Genomic DNA, 15,003 nt, shown 5'->3' with positions numbered 1-15,003 from the left:
TTGTATATACATATATATATATATATATATATATATATATATATATATATATATATATATATATATTTATATATGTATATATATATATATATATATATATATATATATATATAGAGAGAGAGAGAGAGAGAGAGAGAGAGAGAGAGAGAGAGAGAGAGAGAGAGAGATAGCTAGATAAATAAAAAATAGATAGTTAGATATATATATATATATATATATATATATATATATTTATATATATACATATATATATACTATATATATATATATATATATATATATATATGTATGTATATCTATATATATATATATATATATATATATATATATATATATATATAAATATATATATATATATATATATATATATATATATATATATATGTATATATATATATATATATATATATATATATATATATATGTATATATATATATATATATATATATATATATATATATATATGTATATATATATATATATATATATATATATATATATATATATATATATATATATATATGTATGTATATCTATATATATATATATATATATATATATATATATATATATATATATATAAATATATATATATATATATATATATATATATATATATATATATGTATATATATATATATATATATATATATATATATATATATATATATATATATATATATATATATATATATATATATGATAAATTTTGCACATTTTTACGTGTTTTTCATATTCAACTAAGCCATATATATTTTTGATATATTAATGTCTGGATTCTCTTAACGACCTCGGGATCAGAGCCCCAGGCGAAATCACACAAAGACAAGAGCTTGTCTTTGTGTGATTTCGCCTGGGGCTCTGATCCCGAGGTCGTTAAGAGAATCCAGACATTAATATATCAAAAATATATATGGCTTATTCGAATATATATATATATATATATATATATATATATATATATATATATGTATATATATATATATATATATATATATATATATATATATATATATATATATATATATATATATATATATATATGTAATAATTATATATTACATGTTCAAAACACATGACCTAATAGGTCACTGAGGAAGTAGAAGCTAGTGTGAGAAGTGTTGTAGTCATATCATAGCAGAATGCGAATATCAAACCTCAGCAATGTAACATTTTTCATGAAGAGTAAACACCAACCCAGTCCGTGAGAAAGGTTGTCTGTGAGAACGGAACTGAGCATCTTCCGGTATTAATGTGGTGTTTACATAAATCATTAAGTACTGAAATAACTTTAACATGAATATGGATAATTGTATCAGTTTACTCTACAATGTCATACGGAATGGTCATCCGACCAAACCAGCTATACTCCTGTGATGGAGATGTTAACACTGTTCTTAAAAAATAAACCATTTTAAAGTTAACTTACTTAGACTTTACTAGAAGATGTAACATACCAACTCTAAACTATAAATCATTAAAGATGACATTTGAAGAAAATCCAAATGTGTGTTAACTACAGTAGCACACTAATAAATGGTGGCAGCGGTAAAACTCTAAGAACCAGAGAAAGATCTTCAAGAACCAGCGGTAAAACTCTAAGAACCAGAGAAAGATCTTCAAGAACCAGCGAATAAAACACTAAGAACCAGAGAAAGATCTTCAAGAACCAGCGAATAAAACTCTAAAAACCAGAGAAAGATCTTCAAGAAATCAACAGTAATGAATCTACAATTTTGACTAAGTATCATAGTCCACCGAAAAAATGAAACATTTAATACCAACAAATGAATGTTATACAAACTGATGAACTGGATCTTCAATCAACATCCTAAGAAAACCAAGGACTGACATTCAACGTTTACAAAACATTGAAGATACATATCCAGTAAGCACTACATTCAACGGAAATCGGACCGAAAACATTCACCCAAACATCAAGAGAGAGAGAGGAAATCGGACTGAAAACATTCACCCAAAAATCAAGAGAGAGAGAGGAAATGACGACATCACACAACGCCATATAAACCGAAGCTAAGTACAATTTTCTTATTCATTTCGGTATTAAGCTGTGAGGTGTAGTTACCACGAGTCGATAGTCCATTATTACTGGGGTGAGTTGTTTGCTAATCTTCAATTTCCCTTCATTAAAGGAAACTGTGTTCAATTCCGAATTCTCGTCTAGAATTTTTTTTTCTCTCTGTGCTAATTCCGTTTTCCTTTAAAAATTCTCGGGATATATCTTTGTATTCCGTTTTCTTTCAGAAGTTCTCGGGAAATATCTTTGTATTAGTATCATAGTTTTGGGGAATTTTGTTATAATCTTTATCATTTAGTGCTTATGCGTTTATGCAGTGGACGTCTGTATTCATATAGATATTTTGATAGGATTGCAAGGGGTCGTAGAGATAGGAAAAGAAATACCGTAAACATGACGCCCCCTTGTGAGCCCAGCCCCTGGACCGAGTAACCCAACCGCAGGACATGGTAACCCCCTTCCTATTGTGACACTTGTAAATGCTCGATCTGCAATCCTTCTTTTTCAGGGTCGGGTTAATGGGTTCTTGCCTCAGAATGTGGAGTCATGGATTTCATCCGGCGATGCCCATTTAAATGCCAAACAAATCGTAGACCCTTTTGTACAATTACAAGAAGCTAAAAGTTTTATAGACTTTTCTAAAGGAGATGCGAGTGCGTATTTAAGTGGTGTTTCCATTCAAGAAGCAGTTACCTGGGATGATTTCAAAGTTAGGCTACGTGCGGTCCATGGGGGTGAAGAAGCCTTGGATGTAGTTTTAACATTAAGAAATACACTTAATCAAGCCACTATGATTCGGCTTAATGTTATTGAGAGAGCAGCTCTTATAGCCGATATGCTTAATAAATATCAAGATATTTTAGGTAATTCCACTTGGGTTACTAGAGATAACATCTCTGTGAAAGATTTTTTACGATGAATGTATTTGACTTGCATGACACTTATGTTGCCTGAAGCTTTAGTGCGGTGTTTTGATAAAAAGTTAACGCCAGCAAGTACGGAATTGGATGAATATAAACAGATAAAGAAACGCATGTCTAAGTGTCCTGATCTTGATCCCGTGTTAACCCAAGTTTTTGCAAAAAATGAAGCAAAGCCACAACAAGTAAATGTAGCTAATAATAGTCAAGTTGCAGGAATGACGTGTTATAATTGCAAATGACAAGGTCACTTGATTGCAGACTGCAGAACGAAATTCTGTTCGATACATAATAGTTCGACTCATTCATATAGTCAGTGCTACTCGCGTAAGACACAACAGAATCATAGAAATACACAGTCAATTCCACAGTCAGTTCCATATGGAAATAAAAAGAAAAATCCTCATTTTAATAAGAAGAAACAGCCAAACGTCAATGTAGTTCAGAATCCGAAACAAACAAACAGTTCTTCGAATAACGCTGAGCCTGGGTCGTCAAACCAGACCTCGCAAGGTCAGACGAATTTTCAGAATGTGCAGAGCAAAGCAAATACCACATAACTAACTCCAGTGGGGAAGAGAGTGATGTTGGGTCAAGGTCATTCATGTCAACATCAGTAGTATTGAATAATCAATTTAATGTTTTATCAGATCATTGTGAGGCAATAGATTTTCCTATGAAACACACGGCCGAATTAAGTAAATCAGTGCAAGCTCCCGTAGATTTGCAACGAATTCATACAATAACAAGCCAAAATGAGTTACGACCAACATTATATGCTGAAAATTTAGAACACAGATCATTTACATTATTTTTTGACTCTGGTAGTCCACGTAATATCATGGATATGAGGACACATCATTTGTTGTTTTCGAACTTTCCAATAGAAAAATCCGGAGTGAGACTCTCGGGTATAGGAAATAATGAATTAAATGTAATAGGCGTAACTCATGTTCAGTTCAAGGTCGGTAAGCGCACGTTTGCCGATATATTTGTTGTTGTACAAAACATTGATATGTATTCAGCTGTAATTATAGGATACCCATCTATGGGCAATCAAAACATTATCTTAGCCCCCGCCAAGCACGGCGTGTATATCAAAGGAAAATTCTATAAGTCTTCTAATACCTTAAAATCAGTTTTGGATAAAAAGGAGACGACAAATGAAACAGTGACGTACGTAGAAGAACCAATAACTTGTCTCACTAATAAAGAAATAATATACGCGACCCAACAGAATTCTCGTTCACCCGTAATATCATCTTGCACGCAATCTATCAAGCCAAACGTACCTTCGAATTTAATAGTGCAAGTAAAGAAAACATTACCGGGATCTGAAATATTAATCCATTCCGACACTTTGAAAACTAACGGATTGTCTGTCACACAAGCTATTTATACAGTAGGCTCACATCAACAATGTAATATTGAAGTCTGTATTCATTTAAATACTACTTTAGTAATTCACAAAAATCAACATATCTTGGATGTAGAAGTTTATAAACATCGTATTCTTACCGTTGCTGAAATGAATCACGCTCAATCAGTTGTGGATGAATCCCTTTTGTAATCTATTAAAAATAAAATCAATAAAGACATTCAAGACGAAGAAATTCAGCAGAAAATTTTTGGACTTTTAACTGAATATCATGAGGTTTTTTCAGCTACGGATGGATCCTTAGGAAAAACAGATGTGATCGAGCATCAAATAAGGTTAAAGGACAAGCAGAAAATTATCTATATACCCCCGTACAGACTCCCTATGAAATTCCAGAATGAAATAAATGATGAAGTAGGTAAAATGCTAGAAGAAGGAGTCATTAGGAAATCGAACCGCCCTTATAATTTTCCATTAATAGTTGTACCGAAAAAAGATTGAACATGGCGTATCTGTGTAGACTTCTGTCGCCTAAACGAGGAGACGATCCCTGATCGATTCCCAGTGCCATGTACTGACGATATTTTATCTTTGTTAGGTCAGAATAAATATTTTATCAGTTTGGACTTACTTAAAAGCTTTCACCAGATATCATTAGAAGAAAATAGTATCCCATACACAGCCTTCAGCACAGCCAGGGGACATTATGAATTTTTACGGATGCCTTTTGGTTGTTTACGTTGTGCTCCCATAACATTTACAAGAATGATTAACATAGTGTTTGGAGACTTGCTAGGGGATATATTGCATGCCTATATGGACGACCTTGTAATCTCTTCCAACACCTTAGAAGAACATCTACATAAATTAGAACTAGTACTACAGAGACTAAGACAACATAACTTAAGAGTAAATATTAGTAAGTGTGAATTTTTCAAAGCAGAATTAGTCTATTTGGGTTTCATGGTGTCAAGCCAAGGTCTTAAGGTAGTCCATGATAAGGTGTCGGCTATCCGTAACTTTCCGATACCTACTACTGTCAAGGGAATACAGCAATTTCTGGGTTGTAGTGGATATTACAGGCATTTTATACGCAATTATTCAATAATAGCCGCTCCCTTAACTGATCTTACGAAGAAGGGCGTAGATTTCATATGGTCTGAGCAGCATCAACAGGCGTTTAATACCTTGAAAGATGAACTGTGTAGTTCTCCTATCTTAAAATTTCCTGACTTCGGTAAGGAATTCTTCATTGCAACAGACGCCTCAGACTTAGGAGTAGTTGGGGTATTGCTTCAGCAATATGAAAAACATTTTTTCCCGATACCTTTTTATTCTCTAAAACTGAGAACTTCCGAAAGTAAGTATGCAGTAATAGACAAGGAAGGGCTAGCTATTGTTAATTCACTAGTGCATTTTAACCCTGGATAGGTACGCTCCTCGGACACCCCTTTAAGGGTATACTCGGACGCGAACGACCCCGACGCCAAAAAAAATTCTTGAAAAATCAGTTTTTGCAGTAACCTCTTTTTTTCTTTTGCCAAAAAAAACTTCAATAAATGCTTAAAACTACTGTAAAGATAAAAACTACTCATCTGCATAAAAACTATTTATTATAAATATTTTAAAAAAATAAGTAGAAAAAAAAGACCTTACATAAAAATTCATAAAAAAATAATTTTTCTCCTATTTACAAAAATAATTTTAGGGATTGAATCTTGAATGTCTAGGACACATCTTCCTATATTTTGGATGAAATCGGACCCATAGAGGTGAAGATCTGAAATGAGAAAAAAAGGGTAACTTTTTTTGGCCAAAAAAATGTGTCCAAATTTCATGAATTTTTTTAGGTACCCAAATGAAATCCGAATTGGCTAATTTTTTTATGGAATAAACACATGTTATCCTAGAATAGAAATATGTAAAAAAATCTTCATTATTTTGTAAATTACATTTATATCAGGGGCCATATCTAAAGGTCATTTTTTGAGTACTTAGAAATTTCGTAAAAAAATACCTATATATAATATATAATATGATTTTATGCAGGTAAAAATATACCAAAATATCACAAATTTTATAGGGAACAAGAATATATATAGATATGGCAACTTACGCTTCGGATATGTCCACAAAATGGCCGCCAACCACACTGACTCAGACTCCCTGTTCTGCCTCCTGAAATGTAGGAAGGGTATGTCAATTTCAAGGTGTTATTTACTAATCTAATTATTCTTGGATATACATAAAAATTGTATGGTGGGTTGCTGGATGAATGTCGATTATTTTACGAATATAAAATTAGAATGCTGACCCAAAAAAAAAATTTTGAAGGGAAATAAAATCGAAAAAAAAAGAAAATTGTAAATCAATAATAATATTTTCGGTAATAAAATTTGATGAGGGTGTTATTTACTAATCTAATTATTCTTGGATATACATAAAAATTGTATGGTGGATTGCTGGATGAATGTCGATTATTTTACGAATATAAAATTAGAATGCTGACCCCCCAAAAAAATTTGAAGGGAAATAAAATCGAAAAAAAAGAAAATTGTAAATCAATAATAATATTTTCGGTAATAAAATTTGATGATATTCAATCAAAAAAGAAGTAAACAAAATTTTCATGTTGTAACTTACAAATAACGCTGCGTTACAGTTTGGACAGACGCTACAGTTTGGACAGAGGACACTCTGGTGGTCCAGACAAACAGGACTCTTGCACAGGAGACAGGCAGTGTTTGTCTTGTGGTCGTCCCTAGGCGGGCAGCTGTGACAGCGAATCCTTTTAGGGAGTTTTCTTTGGCCAACGGGAATTCGACGTCTTGGTGGGACCTGCTCAGGTATCTTGAAAGTATCCACCATGATTTGACGGAGTCCTTTCGACAAACTGTGTGACGTTAGATACCGATGTATTGCCTGGGGAGCACACAACTCGTAGGCGATATCTCTGAGGAACGTTCGCTTTGGCACTGGCTTGGTGAAAGGCATGGACGTATAGAGAATATAAGAATTGACCATTATTATATTCAATATCCCGTAAAAGAGAGTCATAGGCCAGCGTTGTGACTTACGAATACAACTAGATGTAGAACACATCTGGTCGAATGTGTCTACACCTCCCTTGGTCGCATTATAAAACATCTGAATGTCGGTCTTCCTTTTTTCGACTTCAGACGGATCATGATGCAGGGGACTCAACAGCATCACCTTCTTAGTCCTACTAATTTGCTGACACTGTAGAGTTAGATTGTGTTCGTAATTGAACACTGCCACTGACTCCTTTGGGGGAAGCACCTTCTCCGTAAGTTCCTTAGGAATATAAGGCTTTTGGCGAATGGTGCCACACAAATACATGTCCTTATCCAAGAGTGACAAAGCAAGCGGTAGCGTCGTGAAAAAGTTATCCGTCGTCACTGTGCAGCCACTTCTCTGAAAAGATGCCACAAGATCAGACGTAAAAACTTCTCCAAGCGTCGATCCTCTAGGTATCTGGACAGTGTCCTTCCCCAAGTACGCAATCGCATTACACATGTAATGCGTATCGGCATCACACGCCAATACAATCTTGATACCATATCTAGAAGAAGGGAAATGGAATTAGTAACTAATAAAGGTAAAAAGATAAAAAAAAATTAAAAAAAATACACAATATACAATTATATTACTAATCAATATAGTAATAATAATAATAAAATAATAATAATAATAAATATATAAGAAAAACATTTACAAATACGAAAGATAAATTATCAGTTATATAAATGAACAAGTTATACATAGATAGAGATAGAATAGATGATATATTATGATTTAGATATATAAATCATATAGCAAGTTCTTTACTTCACAAAATAGATATATATATATATATATATATATATATATATATATATATATATATATATATATATATATATATACATATATATATATAAAAAAATTTTTATAATTTCAAAACAATAATAACATGTGCAAATATAAAAAACAAAGAATTTTACTTACTTAGCAGGTTTATTGGGTATGTACATCTTGAATGGACAGTGCCCCCGGAAAGGGACAAGCTGTTCATCCACAGTCAGATGTGGTCCTGGGGTGTAATTGTTTCGACAATTGGTCACCACGTGATCGAAGAGTTTTCTAATGGGTGCAAGGCGATCCACTTTCACCCTCTCTTGTCTGGTGGCCGAATCATCGAAGCGAATTACCCTCACCAACAGGGTGAAACGACGCTCATTCATAGTACACCTGTACAAAGGATTTCCCTCTGTGAGGTTCCACATGTCCCACGTCGGTGTATGGTTGTCCGCCCGCACTGCCGTCATTATTAGGATACCAATAAACGCCTTCAGTTCCCTCAGGTCAATGTCCCTGAGGGCAACGTTGCCCTTATGATGATAATGACTCCTCAATAGGGCAAGGCGTTCATTAGAATACAAAACAACCTCGGCTAACATGCGGTCGGTCAAAAAGAGAGAGAAAATGTCGGACACTTTGCTCGTTCCCAACGTGAGAGAAGTGGGACCCCCAGGCTCAATCCTTGGTTTGAACATATGGGGGAGGGTGGCATTTGGGTCTCTATGCCAAACGGTACCGTCGCGACCTTTCACCGATTCAGCATCAATGTGGGTGATTGCCGACCCCCTGGCTGCCTGTAGATCCCCCCTTCTCCTCTTCCTGCTTCTCTCCTCCACTGGCGTGAGCTGAGGTACCGGTACCGTTACTGGGGGCGGACCACGTGAAGTCGATGGCACAGGACTTGTTATCGTGCTGACTGGGACAACATGAGAACCCGAAGCCCCAACCCCCTCTTCCTCCCCCACATCGTCGTCGGCTTTTCCATCACCATTCCCTAAGGCGACAACCTCAGGATTTTGGGTCACCTCCTGTTCCTCCTGTTCCTCCCTGACCTCCTGCTCCAACTCATCAACATTGATGAATTCGTCGTCACTGATGTCATCAACCTCCAAAGCATCATCGACATCACTATCGAATTGCTCTAAGAGCTGATTTATGGCATCCAAGCCCAAAGATTGTCTCCTGCTTGCCATTTTGATATCTGCAAAGAATGAGAAAAAATTAGAAATACGCATTCGATGAAAAATGGATCCCCTACCAATATATCTGAGGCAAAAAACAATGTCATGCATGGGTAGCCAGATCATCTAGTAAAACTTTCCAACACTATAAAAATATAAGTTTTACGACAAAACTTGCCAATTCATTACGGTAACATGACTAAGCAAAAAAATGCAAAACAAATAAAAAAGGGCACTCTATGAAAAATAGCAACGTGCTAATGGTGATCCCTTCAGAAAACAAAAAATTCAGCCACGTGCTAGGAAAACCATCAAGGCACATTTTCCGACAAATAAACATCTAAATGAATCATTACTCTGTGATAGTTACTTAGTACGTAGTAATTTTGAAAGAAATGGGAAAAACGAAAAAATAGCAAACACAGGAAAATCGAACACATACCTATATTATTATTAGCCAAGCTTCAAGCCTAGTTGGAAAAGCAAGATGCTCCAAGTAAGGGCTCCGACAGGGAAAAATAGCCTAGTGAGGAAAGGAAATAAGGAAATAAATTAATGATGAGAATAAATTAACAATATATCATTCTAAAAACAGTAACATATATATACGCCATATCTGGCTAAAAAAAAAGAAAGGTATGGGTAGCCAGATCATCTAGAAACACTTTCCAACACTATAAAAATATAAGTTTTACAACAAAACTTGCCAATTCATTACGGTAACATGACTAAGCAAAAAAATGCAAAACAAATAAAAAAGGTCACTCTATGAAAAATAGCAACGTGCTAATGGTGGTCCCTTCAGAAAACAAAAATCTCAGCCACGTGCTAGGCAAACCATCAAGGTACATTTTCCGACAAATAAACATCTAAATGAATCATTACTCTGTGATAGTTACTTAGTACGTAGTAATTTTGAAAGAAATGGGAAAAAAACGAAAAATGGCAAACACAGGAAAATCGAACACATACCTATATTATTATTAGCCAAGCTTCAAGCCTAGTTGGAAAAGCAAGATGCTCCAAGTAAGGGCTCCAACAGGGAAAAATAGCCTAGTGAGGAAAGGAAATAAGGAAATTAATTAATGATGAGAATAAATTAACAATATATCATTCTAAAAACAGTAACAAATATATACGCCATATCTGGCTAAAAAAAAAAGATAGGCATGGGTAGCCAGATCATCTAGGAACACTTTCCAACACTATAAAAATATAAGTTTTACGACAAAACTTGCCAATTGCTTACGGTAACATGACTAAGCCAAAAAATGCAAAACAAATAAAAAGGGGAACTCGCGAAAAAATGGCCAACATTCTAATATACGGCATCTCAGATAAAAAAAAAAGAAATGCACTTGTTAGCCCAACCATCAAGGCACACTTTGTAACAAATACACATGAAAAAAAAAATCAATACTATATGGCAATTCCGTACGCCGTAGTAAATTTTTACAAATATTGAAAAAAACAGAAATTGGCAACCGCAGGAAAACACGCCACACGCCGATAGCATCTACGGCGTACCTGACAATAACAAAGTCACGCATGGGTAGCCAGATCATCTATACACACTTTCCAATGCTATAAAAATGAAAGTTTTTCGATACTATTTGCTAATTTCTCACGGAAAAATGACTTAGCCAAGAAATGAAAAAAACTGAAAAAGGGACACTCTATGAAAAATAGCAACGTGCTAATGGTGATCCCTTCAGAAAACAAAAAATTCAGCCACGTGCTAGGAAAACCATCAAGGCACATTTTCCGACAAATAAACATCTAAATGAATCATTACTCTGTGATAGTTACTTAGTACGTAGTAATTCCGAAAGAAATGGGAAAAAACGAAAAAATAGCAAACACAGGAAAATCGAACACATACTTATATATATACGCCATATCTGGCTAAAAAAGAAGATAGGCATGGGTAGCCAGATCATCTAGAAACACTTTCCAACACAATAAAAATATAAGTTTTACGACAAAACTTGCCAATTCATTACGGTAACATGACTAAGCAAAAAAATGCAAAACAAATAAAAAAGGGCACTCTATGAAAAATAGCAACGTGCTAATGGTGATCCCTTCAGAAAACAAAAAATTCAGCCACGTGCTAGGAAAACCATCAAGGCACATTTTTCGACAAATAAACATCTAAATGAATCATTACTCTGTGATAGTTACTTAGTACGAAGTAATTCCGAAAGAAATGGGAAAAAACGAAAAAATAGCAAACACAGGAAAATCGAACACATACTTATAAATATACGCCATATCTGGCTAAAAAAAAAGATAGGCATGGGTAGCCAGATCATCTAGAAACACTTTCCAACACAATAAAAATATAAGTTTTACGACAAAACTTGCCAATTCTTTACGGTAACATGACTAAGCAAAAAAATGCAAAACAAATAAAAAAGGGCACTCTATGAAAAATAGCAACGTGCTAATGGTGATCCCTTCAGAAAACAAAAAATTCAGCCACGTGCTAGGAAAACCATCAAGGCACATTTTTCGACAAATAAACATCTAAATGAATCATTACTCTGTGATAGTTACTTAGTACGTAGTAATTCCGAAAGAAATGGGAAAAAACGAAAAAATAGCAAACACAGGAAAATCGAACACATACTTATAAATATACGCCATATCTGGCTAAAAAAAAAGATAGGCATGGGTAGCCAGATCATCTAGAAACACTTTCCAACACAATAAAAATATAAGTTTTACGACAAAACTTGCCAATTCATTACGGTAACATGACTAAGCAAAAAAATGCAAAACAAATAAAAAAGGGCACTCTATGAAAAATAGCAACGTGCTAATGGTGATCCCTTCAGAAAACAAAAAATTCAGCCACGTGCTAGGAAAACCATCAAGGCACATTTTTCGACAAATAAACATCTAAATGAATCATTACTCTGTGATAGTTACTTAGTACGTAGTAATTCCGAAAGAAATGGGAAAAAACGAAAAAATAGCAAACACAGGACAATCGAACACATACTTATAAATATACGCCATATATGGCTAAAAAAAAAGATAGGCATGGGTAGCCAGATCATCTAGAAACACTTTCCAACACAATAAAAATATAAGTTTTACGACAAAACTTGCCAATTCATTACGGTAACATGACTAAGCAAAAAAATGCAAAGCAAATAAAAAGGGGCACTCGCGAAAAAATGGCCAACATTCTGATATACGGCAACTCAGATAAAAAAAAAGACATGCACGTGTTAGCCCAACCATCAATGCACACTTTCGAACAAATAAACATGAAAAAAATCAATACTATACGGCAATTCCTTACGCTGCAGTAAATTTTTACAAATATTGAAAAAAACAGAAATTGGCAACCGCAGTTAAATACCCCACATACCAATGTCTACGGCGTATCTGACAAAAACAAAGTCACCGATGGGTAGCCAGATCATCTATACACACTTTCCAATGCTATAAAAATAAAAGTTTTGCGATACTATTTGCTAATTTCTCACGGAAAAATGACTTAGCCAAGAAATGAAAAAAACTGAAAAAGGGGCACTCGCGGAAAAATGGCCAACATTCTGATATACGGCATCTCAGATGAAAAAAAACACATGCACGTGTTAGCCCAACCATCAAGGCACACTTTCGAACAAATAAACATGAAAAAAAATCAATACTATACGGCAATTCCTTACGCTGCAGTAAATTTTTACAAATATTGAAAAAAACAGAAATTGGCAACCGCAGTTAAATACCCCACATACCAATGTCTACGGCGTATCTGACAAAAACAAAGTCACCGATGGGTAGCCAGATCATCTATACACACTTTCCAATGCTATAAAAATAAAAGTTTTGCGATACTATTTGCTAATTTCTCACGGAAAAATGACTTAGCCAAGAAATGAAAAAAACTGAAAAAGGGGCACTCGCGGAAAAATGGCCAACATTCTAATATACGGCATCTCAGATGAAAAAAACACATGCACGTGTTAGCCCAACCATCAAGGCACACTTTCGAACAAATAAACATGAAAAAAAATCAATACTATACGGCAATTCCTTACGCTGCAGTAAATTTTTACAAATATTGAAAAAAAAACAGAAATTGGTAACCGCAGTTAAATGCCCCACATACCAATATCTACGGCGTACCTGACAAAAACAAAGTCACGCATGGGTAGCCAGATCATCTATACACACTTTCCAACACTGAAAAAGCAAAAGTTTTGCGACACTATTTGGCAATTTCTTACGGAAAAATGACTTGGCCAAAAAATGCAAAAAACTGAAAAAGGGGCACTCGCGGTAAAATGGTCCTCGTGGTGATGAACGGCATTTCAACTAAAAAAAAAATCATGCACGTGGTAGCTAAATCATCCACCAAGAATTTCCACATCCGATAACCTATACAAGTTGCACCATTCTACGACAGTTTCATAATACGTAATAACTTTGATAAATATGCAACTTACCTTAGAAGGGTAAACTCGGACGCGAACGACCCCGACGTGTCTCAGAAATCTGGGAAGGAGGAGAGCTAGAGCGAAGCACGTCTGTACACTACCAGAGCGTGTGGGCAAGTGACCGACTGCAGGTCGATCACCCACAAATTCCATCACGGGGGTGAGTCACGTGATAAAAACCTCTTTTGTTTTGACGCTCGGGGTCGCGTACGACCCACCGTACCTATCCAGGGTTAAGTTCATAATATACGGTTATCCCGTTAATTAAGGTTCTTAGTGATCATAAACTACTAACAGACTTCTTTAAAGGCTTCAACCACAGCCCAAAACGAACTCGGTGGCCTTTGATCATTCAAGACTTTGGCGCGAGAATCGTTTATTTAACTGGGAAAGCAAATATCATTGCTGATGCATTATCACGCAACCCTGTGTCATCTTGTACGGAGCCTTTAGCTGAATTAATAGATATATCAACATCCATGCCTATTGTTAAAACGATATCTGGACAAGAAGATTTGGGCTGGAGTGCTGAATTATTACAGACTGAGCAAAGAAAAGATCAGAAACTAGAAAAAATTATAAATGCTTTGAAAGGCAATCATAAGGAATAGGAATATATAAAGTATAAGCAGCAGAAATATATAATCAAAGACAATATTCTGTGTAGGACCATGACAAGGAAAACCCACAATCCACCACATGTAGCTAACGACCAGGTAGGGGTACCAATCTCACTTATTTCCACTGTCCTGAATTGGTTGCATGCAAATCCATTGCATGGACACCCGGCGTTCTCATTAATGTCACAGAAAGCCAAATCATTGTTTTATTGGCATACGATGCTTACAGATATAAAAAAACACATGGCTAATTGTCGCACATGTCAGGAAAACAAAGGGCATACGAAAACACCTGTCAGCCTAGGGGCTTATCCCGTGCCCAATCAACCCTTTGAAAGGATACATTTAGATTTATTAACAGGATTTTACGAGTCAGACAGAGGAAATAAGCACCTCTTAGTAATTGTAGATGCTTTAACTCGATATACAGAACTAATAGCGCTTAAAACTAAAACTGCGATTGAATGTGCTAGGAAGTTTTACGAGTGTTACATTTGTAAACATGGATTTCCACACATGATAATCTCAGACTCGGGTGGAGAATTTA

General features: G+C 34.9%; 1 long non-coding RNA gene across 1 annotated transcript; it reads right to left on the bottom strand.

Annotated features, from left to right (window-relative positions):
- Positions 1 to 6,047: 6,047 nt before the first annotated feature.
- LOC137654329 (uncharacterized) lies at positions 6,048 to 7,086 on the bottom strand. The gene is made up of 3 exons (XR_011046595.1): positions 6,981 to 7,086; positions 6,454 to 6,515; positions 6,048 to 6,117 (listed from the first exon to the last, which is right to left on the bottom strand). It is a non-coding gene; the product is annotated as an uncharacterized lncRNA (long non-coding RNA).
- Between the last annotated feature and the right edge of the window lie 7,917 nt (positions 7,087 to 15,003).

This window comes from Palaemon carinicauda, chromosome 15 (assembly GCF_036898095.1).
Source record: "Palaemon carinicauda isolate YSFRI2023 chromosome 15, ASM3689809v2, whole genome shotgun sequence".
NCBI lineage: Eukaryota > Metazoa > Arthropoda > Malacostraca > Decapoda > Palaemonidae > Palaemon > Palaemon carinicauda.
Note: the sequence above shows the minus strand (reverse complement) of the source record. Positions and strands in the feature narration are given on the sequence as shown.